Source organism: Strix uralensis, chromosome 6, assembly GCF_047716275.1.
Source record: "Strix uralensis isolate ZFMK-TIS-50842 chromosome 6, bStrUra1, whole genome shotgun sequence".
Lineage (NCBI taxonomy): Eukaryota > Metazoa > Chordata > Aves > Strigiformes > Strigidae > Strix > Strix uralensis.
Window position 1 is genome coordinate 3,309,146 of NC_133977.1, and position 15,647 is coordinate 3,324,792.

The following is a 15,647-nucleotide window of genomic DNA, read 5'->3' on the forward strand; positions in this document are numbered from 1 at the left end:
CCTGAAATCATCTGATAAGGTTGTCAGGATAGGTCAAAACAGGGAGGGCTTCTTTGTGGTAGTTTCTCACTGGCATCTATGTGGTATCAACTGAGTAACCCATATTGGTACAGGTAGAAGCTTCTTGTCACCCTCCGGTGGGTGAACCTCCACACATCTGAAGTACCTCCAGGCTGAATGACTTGATCTTGAGAACTCAAGCCTTGCAAACTGGGTTCGTTCTCCTTAGGCACTTTTCCCTGCTGCTAGAAAAGCTTTGGGACTTCTCTGCCACTTGATTGTATCTTAAATTCTTCTCAATCCTCCCCTCTATGTGTCTCCCTGACCGGTCATCAAACAAAGGGTGATTCAGACTTTTTTTTTCCCCCCTCAACCTACAGTCTTGAGGGCATAAACAAAGCCTTTCAGGCAAGGTCAGGGACAAAGATTTGAGGAAGGATTTTGCTGTGGAGGATCACACTTGGGTTGCTACCTTGATTAAATTAAATTAAACTAAGCATTGTGCATGATGAACTCATGTAAAATTCATACTCTCAACTTCCCTCAGTGCTTTATTAGGTGTTTTAATTGTTTTACACACTTTTCTGCATGTTGTCTTAGATGTGCTTTACATCAGGGACTTTGTCTACCTTTGTACAATGGTTGGTAGTGGGATCTTGGCACCAGTCTTCTGCTTTGAGAAATGCATCAGACCAGCCCCATGAAAGGGCCAAGAGAAGTTGATGACATTGCTTTGCCCAGAGGCTGCTGCAGCAGAGGAAGTCTAATCACAGACTTCAACAGGCTTTGGCTCAAGTCTACAACAAAGCTGTTCTAAGAAGACAGTGTCAACATACTGCTATTTCCTGCAAAATCAGCCTAGCTTGGAGCAGGAATCACAAGATTTCTTATTCGGAGTGCTCTAATCAGTCCTTCTTCTGGCCTGTTAAGTGGGATCCAACCTATAAGCTCTATTACAGCAGATACCAAAGACCCATGCAAGGACTGAATAACTTCTTTTATTTATTTTAAGCATTGCTTCAAGTATGAGGCTGGTCAAAGTAGCGCTGGTGGTGGATGAGCAAAGAAGTTGAGCCTCTCCACATGAAGTGTTACTTCAATATCCAGCTACTTCCTATTTGGGGAAATATTGTTTGCAGATGGTGTAGTTGTGACGTGGTTGTACGCTGCACCGTTATTATCAAGATGGATTTATTACTGCAGAGAAATCTTTCTGCTATCTTATTTCCCTTCTTCTCTTTCCTGAGGTTCACTCTCCCCACCAACATGTGGAATGGTTCTGCTCAAAATCCATCCAGTGGCAAGACATAAAAACTCAACATCTATAAACTTGAAAGACTGGTTTGCTGTTGCTTTCTTTAAATCCTAGCCTAGGCTTGGCATGGTGGACAGAAATGCCTGGTGCATCTCCAGAAACATCTGGAGATCTTTAGTTCTTTTGGGGCCAGATATGGAGAGACTCCATTCCTTGCAGGAAAAGCAGTTGCGATGCTAGATAGCAGCCTTGATGTGAGGTCTGTTGACTTTGGTCACGTCATGCTTCTCGGAGGAGATGGAAAAGGAAAAGTACTCAGCATTTCAGAAAGAAGGTAAGTTGCGTTGCTGCAGGTCCCTGCCTCTGACCTCTTTGCTCACCTGCTGACATGAGTTGGTTCATCTTGCCTAGACCAGCTGATAGAGGACAATACCAGAGGTAATTGAGGAATTTTGAAGAAATAATATAGGATATGGATGTAATGCCATGAGACAGACCACAGCCAGCAAGAGCTACCCAGGGATCCTAGGAAAGGGCCCCTCCATCTCATAGTGTGGCCATGCCTGAATGGTGCTTACATCTGGCTATGGCTTCCCTTGAGGCCACCTATGAAGACACCCATTTTTAGGCTCCCATCAGTCTGCCCTGAAAGCTGGGGCAGGACCAAAAGACCATTCTACATTCAAGCCAACTGGGACATGTCTCACAGGGGAGATGAATTTCTTCTGGCCACTGTAGTGGGGAAACCCAAAATTATACCATTATCATGATTCTGAAAGAGCAATTCTCTCCTTTTCCACCCAAAGCAGAGGTCAGGCAAACAGCAGTTATGCAGGGTTAGAGCTCCAGGCTGGGTCATATATCTCCAGCAGGTTATTTCTGAGCCTGTGCAGGTCTCCATGCCCTGGTTACGCTCTCTTACATTTCCGAACTTTCTTGGCTAGCAGCAGTATTTTTGAAACAGCATCCATGGAAATTATGGTCTTGCTTCACTGCACACACTTGTATGATAGCTGGTTATGACTGTATCTTATCCATAGCTCTTTAAATCTAATGGCCTGCATTTAAGTATGTTTCATTTATTAAAATTAGGTGAAACATAACTCTTTCTATAAATATTCACTGTTTTTTTTAAGACCTGCTCAGTGATTTAATCTTTTTCTTTAATTCAACATTTCAATTATTATTTTTTTTTAAAGAAAGGAATATTTACTAGCTATTTATGTGTGTATAGACCATATTTGTGTGGGTTTGATGCTGATCGGCTGCATGTGTGTTTACAATAGCCCTTGTGTTATCCCAGCCGGCAGCCTAAAAACACTTCCAAATTATTCCACATCTGAAGCAAAGAGGGTTTGGATAGACTCCTAGGGGAAAGTCTTGAAGTGGTGCCCAAACCTCAGTCCCAGTGCTGTAAGTCAGGCACGTGGCTGATATTTTATCCAGCCCAACTTGGACTTTCGCAAGCTGTTTTGTTTGTGGAGGAAACGGGAACTTGGGAGCAATTTTAATCAGTGATTTCTTGGAGATGGGCTTCCTCCTTTTCTTTGTCCTCTTCTTCTCACTTGACACACATGCACACGCTCTGCCCATGTTTTCTAAGAAATGATGGAAAATATGTGCACGTAAGCACAAAGGCTGGGCTGTACTAAAACAGACCCTTGGTGAATAGGGACTGACCTGAATACAATTTGTGCTTTTGGAGTGACGCTGATCTTATGCATACAGCACTTGAATGAGTGTAGGTGGAGCAGCACTAGGGATTTCAGTTTCAGCTCTGTCACTCAGGTTTGGTGTTTGCTGCTAAGTTCAGACCTAAATGGTGCTGTAATAAAAAGCTGGAAATGCTCCAGTAAATGTTCCAGGCTTTGTCATGAAGGTGGTGATCAAAGCTTTTAGACTGCACCTTCTGTGAAGGAGAAACAGAACTGCTGGTCCTTAGGGTCCTCAGCTCTCCGGCGGCTTTGTTGCATGACTGCCCTGGGACTGAGCATTGATGGACTTTCCAGGGCTCAACTTCACAGGCAACGTCCTAGGACGTGGTGTCCTGAGTCAGGTGTCTCCCAGCTAGGCTGAGCTCTGCAGCTTGGAGAAACAACTGCCCCTATGGATCAGACAGCCCAGGAAATCAGCTAGCCTGAAAGCTTTGAAGCCATCTTCCAGTAGGACAGGCTGTAAGGTAGGACTGCCTCGGTGTTTAGGACCCCAAACTGTAATTCCCAAAGTGCGATGCATGGACTAGCCACAGCCAGTGAGACTTTGTATGCAGCCTTATACTCCCCTGGCACGCAGGTGTGTTTCACTGCAAATCATTCATCACACTGAACTCCCACGAACAGCCCAAAATCTGCAGTGGTCATTCATGAGAACACGAGGCATCAGTTTTGTAGCTGTTTCTCAGGCCAGTTTAGGTCAGCAATGGCCAAGGATGTTGCGGGGGGACGACAATCCTACATCATTTGGAAAAAAAGCAGTATTGTCTCAAAACCAAACTCCTACAGTATGATTTCATTTCTAGAGCTCTTTGCTTTTTAGATGCACTAAAGATGACATTGTTTTCCAAAAATGTTGGCATTACTGTGGCTTGGAAACTCAATACTTGAGCCAGGTCTGGTCTTGGACGTCCGGTTACTCATATAATAACCCGCTTTACTATTGGATTAAAGATCACTTTTTAAAAAGTAATTTAAAACCAGCACACGCATCGATTTAGGAATGCAAAATAATTTTATTACTATCTCATCTCAAAACCTTCACTGTCTGCAATTCTGAATTGCAAAATGTATTACAGAAACACATCTGTCATACTTTATAATGTGAGGTAAGACATTCTATGGTGATTGTTTGTCTCAAAAAAAAAAATATTTAAAAATCCAGAGCAATGCAACAATAATACATCAAAGCTAGAATCAGGTGCATAACATTTTGCCTATCTGAGTATTGGCTAAAGGCTTGGGAGGAGGTTATGCTTTGGATGGGACAGACTAAAAGGTGTCTCTTACAGACACCGGTAATTCCTTTAATTGAACTGCCTTGCAGAGGTCATGCTCTGAGGCTGAGAGACAGGCCTAAACCTCTCCTTCCTAGGTGGTGCAGAAGTTCAGTAGAGTATGCACAATGCAGGTGATCACTTGACTCCAGGATCTGGAGCTTTCAGACCCTCATCTTTTCCTCTGGAACTTTATAAAAGAAATTCAGGAACCTGGCGACACTGAATGACCTTAGAGAGAAAAGCAATAATCGCTCTGGAACTTGGGCCAATCCTTTTCCTCATTAGGGCAATGAAGCTTTTATCGCTCCTGCAGTAATGATGCATTTTTAAAGCATTTCACACCTACTTTAAATCTCAGTAAAGAGCATGAAACTTCTTTGGTCGAGGCCACATGGTATCTATTGTTAAGCAGGCTGTTAAAATGAATCAACCCAGATTAAGCAGCCAAAATTACCACTTGCTATCGCTCGCCTGAATCTGTTCCCTCAGAGACAGCCCTGTAAAGAGGCTGAAGGCTGATTAAACACTTATCCGCCAAGCGGAGTCCGAAAAATTCTGGCAACAATTGCCTGTAGAAAGCACGGAAAAAAATGTATGAGACGTAAAAGGCTCGATGCGTCGGTCTGCTTGAATCCAAACCGTCCCCCGCCGCAAAACCCTTCGTTAGCAAGCCTTCCATCTGCCCAATGAGTGCTTCTGTATCCTGGCCCTGAATTTCCTTGCTCTCTCCCCAGGGATGTGATCGTGTGAGTTCATTATTACTGCTGGCTGTAATTCACGCTCCAATATGCAGTGCTATTAGCAAAAAAAAGATTTAAAAAAAAATAAATATTGGTAAATGGCCTTGATTTGCCTCAGAGTTCAGACCAGAGGCTTAAACTCTTTCTTGGAAGCAACCATCCGGGGCAGGGCTATGGGAACGAAGCTCAGCCCATGTGTCTTCAAATGCACTTGTTGGCAGTGGAGGGCAGGAGGGTAAGGAGCAACTTGCTTGTGACTTTTCCCACCAGGCTACTTGAACAGAAGCCTCTGGTCCACTTCTAAAAGGTCTATTTGACCCCCAGGCAGTCTGGATCCTTGAGTGGAAGGGTGCTGCTTTGTGCTAGCTGAGCATGTGGCTCTACAGCCTCCAAATTAAAGCTCATGACTTGTGGAAAGCTGAATGGAGAGTTACTATCTTGCGTGCTGGAGAACATGGCTTTGATTTCACCTTCCACCACTGGGCTGGTGGTTCTTGAGACAAGGGGTATACTGAATTTGAAATATCTGCTATGTTACTGAAACCTAGTTCCAAAAAGAAAATCAATGCTTTGTTTAGATTTTCCTTTTCAGACTCTTTCCTCCTCTCCTTTCCCCTGGTCTTCCCTCTCCCCCTCTCCGAAAGCATGCACATCAACAAGCCTTAAGGGAGCAATCACGCTTGTTCACAATGAAGGAATTTAATCTCCTGGTAATTATAGAAGTAAAATCACAACATTGGGATTGTTTTCACTCGAACAGAGGGGCATTCCTGCCAAGACTTGGATTGTCTTGGAAGAAGCAGAGTGCTGTCAGGATCACAAGATCCTGAGCTGGAAAATTCGAGGTCCAGATCCTGTGGCTGGAAAAAGTGGGTGCAATGCCGCTGACTTCAGCAGAGCTCTGATTTGTGTCACCTGAGAATGCAGGTCCCCTGAAACTGTGCTGGGATCATGAGAAATGTTGCTTCCCTTTCAAAACACAGCAGATGATGTCCAAAACCCAGCAATCTGTTTAATACCATGTGCGGTTCCCCTCCACCAGCTCTGTGTAATCTGGCCCTTCAGTCCAAATGACCATCTGGTGTCTATAGTTGTTTTTTTACTTTTTTGCCGTTGTTTTGTTAAAGGCAAATAACTTTCATGCACGGCTGACAGAGGAGCCACCATCCCAGCTGATGGATGTGCCGTGCAGCCCAAAGCTGAAGAAATATAGTGAAACACAGAAGTGATCACGGACTATAGATCTGCACCTCTTACAAGGCCTGTCATCTTGCAACCCTCACTAATTGATTTTTTTTTCTTTTTACCCAGCAAAGACTTGTCCAGAAGCTGGTCTGAGATGGATGTAAAACCATCTGGTGCCCAGTGTGTCAGCCAATGAGATCAACCCTGGCTTCTCCTGCCCAGGTGACTGCCACCAGCTCTGCCCAGCTGCAGCACTTGCACCAGCTTACCCAACCAGAGGGGATTCGAAGGGACCTGGTGGCAGAGTCTGTGATAATTCTTCAATTGCGCCTACACTGCAAGAATTTATTTTGGTAGGTCACGGTTTTTACTGAAAATACTCTATATTGAACCAGGAGTGCAAGCGATCGTGCCACTGGGGCTGCTGTAGCTAAAGATGTGCAGAGGTTGTTGTGGTTGAAGTTGTGCCCCCTCGTTTAGCTGAATCGGTGCAATTTGTGTGCCGATTTGCACCTGAACTGAGAATTTATCTGTTTGCCTGGGTTTGTCTGTCAGCTCCAGTAACCACTGGGAAGGCAATAGTGGGTGAAGGGCATTGCAGATGGGCAGCAACCCTCCGGCTCTCCAATGAGCCAGCGCTGCTCATCTCCATCCTTTGACTGGAATTCCTTAGCTTTGCAAATGAAGTTGAAAAAATGATTCAAGTGCCTTTTTGGGAGCCATCCCCCAAAAAATTGGGCTGATTTGGCGTGAAGGTGGGAGATGAGGGGCTTTGCCTCCTTTTCACTGCTCTGGTATTGCTGTCCTTTCAGTAAAGGTACTGTGATTCTGGGGGAAAGGCTTAAAGGAAGAGGGGAAGAAAGCAGGAAAAAGAAAGATGGAAACTGCTCTTCTCCAGCGTGTCACCTGGTAGAGGAGGACTGAAAAGTTCTGCTCCCACCATCCAGTATGGACCCTGGCTAAATGGGATCACACGTGATGCACAGCGTCAGCAGGATGGGATAGGTGGGAGCAGGACATCTTTCTGAAGACAGAAGGCTTCAGGGGCTTGGTAGGGTTTGAGGTATTTTTAATTCCTTTCAACCATTTGTCTCTCCTCTGTTGGCAACAAGCAAGTTGGCCTCTAGAGAGAAAAATATCTATCTGCTTGGCAAATTCCCTGAGAGCCTGTCCTAGCTTTTTGTCCGAGGACATCTGAAGGCTTCCTTCTTCCCTGCCATTATCTTTTGTCAGGAAAAAGCAGTGATGGAGCCCTGGGAGACAGCATATTATCTCCGTCGGCAGGGCCATCCAGCACGTCTCTGCAGCTGGAAGCCAGGGCAGCACTTGGGTCTCTGCCTGCTTTGCATTACCCAGACTGAGCCTTGGGCTCATTGTTGGCCACGCACAGGGGCTGGAGGGCTCCCACAGTGTGCATGCCAACCCGGAGGGCCTGGGGAGCAATTTCTAGCAGTCTCTAGGGCTAATTTGCATTTCTTTTGGTCACACCAGCCCACCTTAATAAGCAGTTCTGCCTTGCATTTGACTTTTTTCCAGGATGCCAGATTTTGGAGGTTGCAAAAAGGCAGAAAATCTGCAAACTTTGCTAAAGAGGAAAACATTTAATAAAACCCTGAAACAGTACATACTCTGTGGTGCTCTGGAAATGCTCCCAGTGTGAACATGTGAGTGTGGGCTAGCAAACTCTGTGGCACCTGCCAGATGCATATTCTCTTCTAACTTCAGATTTTACTAATACAACTTCACTCCAGGCTGAATATCCCAGTAGAGCTATTGCCTTATTAAATAGAGAAGTAATTCATATGTTCCAGCTCTCTGCAGCTGAACTTAAGAATTATTCAACGGTGGCTCTGGTCGGCAGTCCCATGGCACGGCAGTAACCTGTAGTGAGAAAAACTGGAGGAATACTGCAGTTGGATAACTCCCACTAAAAGAGGAGGTGGTAAACAGAGATAAACAGGTGCTTGGTAACCAATATCCTTATTTCCCAAATAAATGCCAGTTCTCTCTTTCTTCCAAGCTCTGCCTTAATATCTTATATCCTTTGGAACTCACTTTGCTAGCTGCGTGTCATTACATCTATTTTATGGTGTTGGCTTTATCTGTCAAAAATAGATTTTTTTTAAAAAGGAGATTTTTATTTTTCTTTGTCTGCGCTTTGCCTCATAGAAAACTCATTGCCAAGTGTTTGAAACCCTGTGTTAATCACCAGTATTTTCTCCATGTGAAAAGGAGAATAATTTGTATTCCAATGTGACTTCAAAACGTAGAGTTTTGGTTTTTTTCCCCCAGGGTTTGAAATAGGTATAATTTGAAGAGAGTTTCTTGTAAGCACTTATGTCAGACTAAATTATAACTGTAATTATTTTTTTTTTTACAGAAAGTTGAAATTACTGATAATGAGACTTTTGACAACTTCACCTGAAATGTTGACACTTTCAAAGCTGTGAAAAATCTGGGAAACACTGTCAACTTTTTTTAGAAGCTTAGTTAAAAAATAATAATGATTCTGGGAAGGAGTTGCTTATCTCTAAGAGCCTATATTGTCACTGGTGATGGAAACCCATCCCAGGCTGCTGTGTGCTCTTCTCCTGGACCTTGCTCAGTGTGGGACTTGCTTCTGGAAGTGCTGTCGCACCTAACCAAAGCTTGTGGCTCTTATAACTTACTCAGAGTGAGACAGCCTTGCATTTTCCTCAGCAGGCTAATGCCATACTAATTTAAAAACTGCAACACTGAAAGGCAAACAAAGAAGAGGATTAGACCAAACTAGTTCCACAGCACACATTGTACATACTAATGTCTTGTTGAAACAGGAGAAGGCTGAAAAAATACTGCCCATGCTTTAACAAGAATGCAGGCTTGCTTTCTGAATCCCTGCCTCCTTTTGCCAATCAGATAGGGGTATTCTGCATTGCTAAAGGAGCCAAGCTAATGAGAATTATGGTTTAATCACTTTTGAAAATAAAACTATACCACTGGAAGAATACAAGTTATATAGGAACTGTGCTAAACCCTCAGTATAATCACTTGACTCTCTTCCTGCTGTTGTTTAGGGGAAAGCACTGAGCCTGTTTCCTAATAGGTGACTGTGCATCCCCAACCAAAAATCCTTGAGCCACTTTATGTACTGAGTTTCATCTCAGCTAAGCAATGGCCCGAGCGAAATCAGGCTTGGCAAGAAACAAATGTGAAAATTTCAAATCCGGTGTTTCAAATGCGGCATGGCACAGATCTCCCCTTGTATTAACATGGCTGAGTAGGCTGTGCCTGCTGCATGACAGATAATGTGCATTCCTTAGGATTTTCCCCAAATGCTGCCACCTAATTGCACTGCACCAGCAGGAACAGATTGTCTGCAAGCAGAGGAGGAAAACCTTTGCGATGGTCATCTTGACTGATGCCATCCACCTCTGTAAGAAGAGCTGTAGCACCCACTGATGTTTCTCCACCTCTGTAGCTCTGCAGTCCCCCACCACTCCCACCCTCTGGGCAGCGATTGCCCTGCCATGTGGCAGCAGCACTGGGACCCCAAAAGGGGTTAAGGGATAGGAAACGTTTCCCAGCTCTGTGCCTGTTTTAGAAGTAGTTTTACAGTTGTGTTTCTTTATCTTTGTTCCCTACAGAATCCCCTGCTATGCAGAGTAGACGGTGCTGCCGGAGAGAGAGAGGTATTTCTGGAAAGAAAGAGTATTCACCCACTGCAGTTGCTGCAAGGTAGTAGAGGGGCTGTTTCAGCAAGCCTTAAACTACTAGCTCAGTAGTAGTTCAAGTGAGGGAAGAACAGTTGTCAGCATAACGTGCCTCTCTGGTGGGCTTGGTGGGTGAGGATTTAACCACCTCCGCTTGGTTTCCCTATTGATATGCTAAAGGTCTGGTTTATAGGGTCAGGGGATACAGCAGCAAGCTGAACTTGGCCTTTTAGCTCCTTTCAACCCTTCCCCCTCCTCTTTTGCTTTTCACCAGCAGGAAAATATTTGCAAGAGGGCATCAGGCAAAAGGTGGCTTGCTTTTAGCTCTGACACAGGGCATGTAAACAGCTCCTTGGACCACCAAAGTCAGTGGCACGAGTCCCACCATCACTTAAGGCTTTGCTAGGCTTGCTCCTAGCTGGTTATCAGAGAACAAGCGGGCTGTAGTTTCTGTGCTAGAAATTCCTGACGTTTATGGACTTTTGACTTAGTTATTTTTGGAAAACATTAGCTATGGCTTGGCATCCTGCCTGATCGTTCCTCCTGGAGTATTGGTAATTCGCTCTGTTTGGGGAATATAGAGGCTTCCCCCTCCTGTGTCCAATTGTTATTTACAGAACCTCGTACCTATCTAAGAGCTAACAGCAGTGCCAGTTTTCCATTAGAAAGCTAACAGTAATCCCTCCTTCGCACTTTATCCAAACAAACCCGGTGTGCCACATTCCTCCTGTCTGCTGTTATGGTGGAGAATCAGTCCCAGGAAAGCCTAAGTGTGATGTGAAAAGAAGCAAGATAGGAGAGAGGGTAAAGTTGGAGATCTTCTGCTTGGGAAAAGCTTGTGCTCTGGTGTAAATATCTGGTCATGTCGGTCCTGCTGCTCCCTTGGGTAGCAATTTGAGTGTAAATGCTGTAGTGAAGCTCTTGGAAACTCCCTTTGGGGTTCAGGGTTATTTCAAATCAGTTTTGCTTGGTTTTGTTTGTTTTGTTTTGTTTTGTTTTTAAATTTGCAGTGTGCTAAAGCCGAGCTGCGAAGCCCTGGGAGTTAACTTCTCCTTGGGGACTCTCCTGATCTCCCCACCCTTAGCTCAGGAGCAGTGTTAAAATCCCAGAGTTTTAAACATGTGGGTTCTTCCTTTTCAGTTCACAGCTTTTAAGGAGGCAGTTTAGAAAGAATTTTTGTTCCCCTTTTACAGAGAAAGCTATGTTTCTCACCTGCAAGTCAAGAACAGAAGATTTTAAGATACAAGTATCAAAGCAGAGTTTTGAATTAAAGGAGTCGGTGCTCTGTGCTCAGTGTTTCTCCCCCTCTCCCATCCTCTCTAGGTCTTAGACAAGCACTTGGGATTTCTCAGCATCTTCCTAAAGTCTGAGGCTCTCCATGGTTTATTCTTGCCAGCCTCACTGCAAAGCACCACAGTCCTGCTTGAGCTCTGCTGGCCCATAAATCACTGGGGTCTATGAGATGGGAATGGGATTCAAGGTGATTAAATAGTGGCTATCTGCTAAAACCAAATCTCAGCCAGTGGGAAGCAGATCGGGCTGAAGCATCTTCCCCTCTGACCTGCAGACGCCCACATCAGTTGGACCTGCCATCAGTGCAACCCCCGTCCCGAGGGCCTTGACGTACACCCCTTCCATCTCCTTCCTAGTGAACGGGAGGTTGCAGGGTGCCTGTCAGGGCAGGGTTTGCCCTTTAGTGTCAATAACTTCTCTGATGACCTGTTTATGCTTTCATCTCTGGCTGTTACTGCTGATTTATGCAATTTGCAGTGCCAAGTGATGTGGCAGCTACAGGGAGGAGGAGATGAGAACCAGAAACTCTGTAGGCTTCCTAAGAGACGCCTTTTCCAGTAATAAATCTGGAATGGAGGAAAGCCTGCTCTGATCCACTTTGTGTGCCCCGGTGTGTCAGGAAAGGACCAAACACCTGGATGATGCTCTCCAAAAGGAGACGTTGCCTCTTTGTTTCTTTCGTCTGCGGCTCTTTGGGATGCTGGAGTCTTACAACCACGTTGGCTGGAAGATGCTGTTGACTCAATGATCTCCTAACGCATTCAGCTGTCAGCGACTCTCACCAAACACCATTCTCCCTCCGTCACGCTTGAGCACTTGCCTGTAGAGTTCCCCAGGCATAGGCTGGAGCCCATGGGGATTACAAAAGGAATGGGGATTACAAAGAAATGTAATATCTGTCAAGCCGGAGACTGTGTGGCTCTGATCAGTGATTAGAACCACACCGTGCAAGGGGCTGTACAAATTGCTACCAATGGAGATGTTCTTTGCCCTACAGATCTTGTGGTGCTTGGCTGTTAACCTCACCGTGGGGGCTCTGGGTCATTTCTGCCACCACTGTTGAATGTAGGAGATGTTTACTGAGGTATTCCTTGTGTTGCATGAGTGAGGGTGTTGGAAATGGTGGACAGGATGAATTTCGGGTTGATTGCCTGGTGCCTCCTGATGCTGTGCCTAATAAAGGTGTGCTGTTGTCACTTAGTGTGCCCTAGGTAGATTGACAAGGTGGTGGGATGGAGACCACCTCGCTTTCTCCTCCTATAATATGAAAAGGGATGAGGTGCTTCGCCACACAGGCCTTGACAACTCATCTATTTTCATTACGTAAATGAAACAGGAGGACAGCAATAATGTCCTTTAATGGAGAAGCACACTGGCAGAGCACAGCAGAACTAATACCAAACAAATCAATTGTCACTGTGACAATTCCCTTTCCAATTTTATCTGAAATACCTACTGAGCACTCACTAAACTTGCTTGCATGCTGAAATAACCAAGTAATTAATGTTTTTTTGCAAGGAAATGCTTTTTTTCTCTAAATTGGAGAGCCGCCTTTCATTTGTGGCTTTCTCTGTCGGATTAACAGTTGGCTTTCCCAAAGGAATTAGAAGCTATATAGCAAAATCTCTACTCAGGGCAGCAGATAAACAAAATGAAATATGCAAGTTATTTGAATTTTCAATAGGTTATAATACACTGTAGTTAAAAAAAAAAAAAAAAAAAGGTTGGGTTTTTTTGTTTGGTTTGGATTTTTTTACAAGCTTCTTACTGAGGGCACAATCTGTTTTCTGGCGTCTGAAGTGTTAATGCGAAAGGGAAAACCTGCAGCTGTTAGCACAGAGCTGGGTAGAGGGCTTGCTTCCACTCCTTTCCAGTGTTGTAGGTCTCTAATCTCCCAGGGTGAGTGGCTCATCTCCTTGCCCTGTCTCCTGACACTTCCCCATGGCCTTCTCCAGTTCTTTTGTACAAATGATGAAATTTTTCTCTGAGTGAAAAAGCAGTTTTGTCCAAATGCCAGGTGGACACTTCAAGCAGGACCATTCTGGTGAGGTTCGTGGGGAGGGTTTGCTCTCTTCCGACAAGGAATTGCAATGGCTAGAAGAGGTTTGGTTTCATCAGAAACCATGCAGTGAATATTCTGGATTTTTCAGGCACAAGACTGTCACCGGCAGTTCCGGTGAGGGTCTTGTGTTGCATGGTGGTCTCAAGGAGACTAGGATAAAACCTACATCCTTGCCACAAACTCCCTACCTGCATCTGAACCAGACAGGGCATCTGTATGTATGTTAACACCTGCTTCTTGCTCAGGATTGCTCAACTCATGCACTTGAGATGTGGTTGCTTGGGGTCTGTCTCCTAGCAAACCTTTCCCATACGCAAGACTTAGACCTCTATCAGAGCAAGGCTGAAGACCTTGAGAACACCCGGCAGAGGCATAGGGCATCCTCCAGGGTATGAAACTCTCCTGCTTGGGCAAAGGAAGGAAAATATATCTCCTGACTCCTGCACAGGCGCTTTGGAGGTTCAGCAGTAAGTTAATAACGGGTTAAACTATAGGTGCTCTCTGCTTTTCTTGAGAAAACAGCTGGCGTGGCTTCAGCACGTAAGTTGAAGTTCAGAGCGAAGCAACCAAGAGAAGCTAGTGCCCTGCTGATTTCTGATTCCTGAATGCCTGTGGTCTATTAATTTCTGGGGAAAAAAAAAAAGAGAGGTGAATTGAAATGAAGAAAATGTGCAATCTTGCCTGCACCCTGTGCCTGGGGAGCCGTGTCCCATCTCTTCATGTGATGCCATGAGGCAGATACAGCTCATCCATCACTCTGAGGCATGCGTCCAAGCCTTCTAATTAGTGAATATAACCAGAGGTTTGGAGCTTAAACTGGTTCTGACCTGTATTTTTTAATTAAGGAATTTTTTAATATAACCCCTGCTTCAGGTCATCTGATAATACTAATCTGGACATAATGCCTAACCTTCTTAACCCTAGATTGTTACTGCTGCGCTTTAATGCCAGTCTTAAAGAAACATTGCCCCATAAATTAGACGCCAGGTATGAAACAGGAACAGAACCGGCTGCAAATTAAAATGCTCTTAAGGAATAATTAGATGGACCCTGAAGATAACCCCCGAGCTGACATTCTTGCCCATAGGGTCAAAGGGGGTGTCCTGTCTTCCTATTGCCAACCCCATGCCTGATAACAGTTCAAAACGAGCAGGGATAGTATCTCCAGATACTCCTCGGGATCGTTGTTTTCAGCTGGCTGGTGGCCACCACTTGTATCTTGGAGAGCAGAGATTTTTTGATAAGCGTAAGAGCACTGTGGAGGAGACCATTGTTCCTATCAGCAGACGGAACAACTGATGAAGTCAGGGGATTAATGAAAGAAAACTAAGCACTGTGCAATTTTACGAGAGCCTTTTTTATGGGTTTTTGCTTATCCTGTATTGTTCTGCACATAGCAGTATCACGCTGAGAATCACAGGGAGAAATGCTAATTCAGTGTTTTTATATAGGGGAAACAGCATGCTAAGTGCATTCCTTAAGTCAGTCCAGAAACCACCTCCTGCAAAAATTCATGAAAAGCACATGTAATGCCTTGTCAAACTTGGCTCTTTTATCTGGGATTGTTAAAATATTTTCACCAGGGGAAGAAAGGTTGCTGGGTGGTTTGTTTGTTTGCCTGTTTCTGGATAAAGATCTTCTGAAGGTGGGAAAGCACTCCTCTTCCATCTGACAGGCAGAAAGGTGCTCTCCTCCGCAGCCCCTGGGCATGGTTTGGGCTGTGATTTCTTAGGGGAGCCATCATGGAGCCAATGACAGAAAGTATATAGCCACAAATTTTTTCTTGCTTACTGATTCTGGTAGCCACCTTATCAGCATGGCATACCAGGAGAGTGAGGAAGAGAAAAAACCTCCTCATCATCTGAAATACAATAAAAAGAAAGAGAGGAAGGAAAATTTGACTGAAAGAGCCTCAAAACTCCAAATCATTCCCACCAGTTCTCCGAAGTACAGTGTTTCAAACACTCATGGCTCAATTTACCACCTATTTGATGGGGGGAGTGTTTACGACACATTCTCTGCATTCTTTTACCAGAAGTGCCATAAAATTGGACTTCTTCCCCTGTATGTGACGCAAAGAATGACTCGCATCTGGAAAATTTACCTTACAGCTCAGCACTGAGATCTTCTTACAGCAACTTACCTAAAGGGAAAATCAGACATGTCCCTGTGCATTTGCTGCCCTGCAAGCGTGGGTGTGCAAATGCACCTTTTGTATACTTAGGGTTAGTTCAAGTCACGGTAATAGCAGAAATGGAGAAATATGGGCTTATGTGGAGGATCTATAGGCTCTAAGTGGGGAGAACTGGTTAAATCAACATTAGGTCATGCCGAAGGGTGTGTTTCCCATGGTCATGGTTATCTATACTCAGCATGGCAAGAGTGGGAAGGAGAAACTTGCTGTTACAGTTGATTAGGTGATCTAGAG

At 44.7% G+C, this 15,647-nt stretch overlaps 1 long non-coding RNA gene across 1 annotated transcript in view; it reads left to right on the forward strand.

Moving 5' to 3' along the window:
• The window catches only part of LOC141944931 (uncharacterized), a 61,808-nt gene that overhangs the window by 8,499 nt on the left and 37,662 nt on the right, over window positions 1-15,647 (forward strand). Inside the window, exons 2-3 of the long non-coding RNA XR_012629369.1 lie at window positions 6,299-6,525; window positions 9,799-9,889. This is a non-coding gene — a long non-coding RNA (uncharacterized LOC141944931). The remainder of the gene's footprint in view (window positions 1-6,298; window positions 6,526-9,798; window positions 9,890-15,647) is intronic.